This window comes from Rhinopithecus bieti, unplaced genomic scaffold (assembly GCF_001698545.2).
Source record: "Rhinopithecus bieti isolate Rb0 unplaced genomic scaffold, ASM169854v2 scaffold_62793, whole genome shotgun sequence".
NCBI lineage: Eukaryota > Metazoa > Chordata > Mammalia > Primates > Cercopithecidae > Rhinopithecus > Rhinopithecus bieti.
Window position 1 is genome coordinate 659,393 of NW_016824412.1, and position 1,240 is coordinate 660,632.

Consider the following 1,240-nt stretch of genomic DNA (forward strand, 5'->3'; position numbering starts at 1 on the left):
ATGTCCCATAACCCTGCAGAAAGCAGAGTATATTAGTATATTAACGTGGGCAGCAAAGGCTATCTGGTTAATACGGTAAAATTTCAGAGAGATTTATGTTCACTCTTCATCTCTTTTGCAGTCATTTTTTTCTTCAGGGTTGCCTATCTTCCTTGTTACTAGTCCTTTGTAGTCTGTGTACTATTTGATCTCTTCTCTAAGGTTTTATTAGAGTTTTGATACGGACTTTTTTTTTTTTTCTCTAAGTGAAGGAAAACATCAGACATAGCTTTATTACTGACTCCTGCCCCCTTCCGAGCCCATAGTCACAGGTCTCCGGGCTGTAAGTAGAGCTCTATGAAACCTTGCCAGTCCTTCACACCAGTGAGCGGGGCTGAGACTGTGGGATCTTCTCTCATGGCTGCCATCCACAGTTTAAGTTCTGGAGTGTGGTCTACACACTCATTTAACTTCATTGCTTCCAGCCGTTTAAACCAGGGCCAGCTGACGTGATCAATCATAGAGACGGAATTGTCACCAAAGAAGGCTGTCTTCTTATTAACCAGAACCTCCTCTAGCTTGCTAAATTCTTTACACAATGCTTCTTTCAGGCCAGCACCGTCTTCCTTATTTCGGCTTCTAAGGAACCTTCCTACCAAAGATGGCGCCTTACAAAACAACTTAAAGACCATCTTCTGGCAAGTTTTCTCATACCGGTCATCCAGCAACAGCTTCTTCCCTGAGTATGCGTCATCCAGGTACTCACAGGTGATGGCGGACTAGTAGATCAGCTGACCCTGACTGTTTTCCAGAACTGGCATCAAACTAAAGGGATTTTTCTTAAAGAGCCACTCAGGCTTATTTTTAAGGTTGATATTGATGACTTCATGCCTGATTCCCTTGGCCTTCAGGACCAGATGCGTCCTCTCAGCAAACGGGCAGAACCTCATGCTTGTAGACTCGGATCTGGCCCTCTGGGACCAGCCCCGGGGGCGTGCTTCCCTTCCGCAGGCTCCTGGCTGACTCCTCGGACATCGCGGCGCAGCGCAGGCCAAGCTCCCAGTGCCGCAGGCTCTCGACATCGACATTTTGAACATTTGACATCTCTTTAAACTTTAAAATATTTAATGAAGTAAAAAAAACTCCAAAGTTATACAAACACATATTATTTTTGAGTAATCATTGAGTATTGACACATTTAGATTAGTATGACATTCTAATAACTACACCATTAAGTTCAAAAAGGAAGATACATTTCTAC

General features: G+C 43.7%; 1 pseudogene; it reads right to left on the reverse strand.

The window, feature by feature from the left end:
* Positions 1–241: 241 nt before the first annotated feature.
* LOC108522238 (glutathione S-transferase omega-1 pseudogene) lies at positions 242–1,032 on the reverse strand (annotated as a pseudogene).
* Positions 1,033–1,240: the final 208 nt, after the last annotated feature.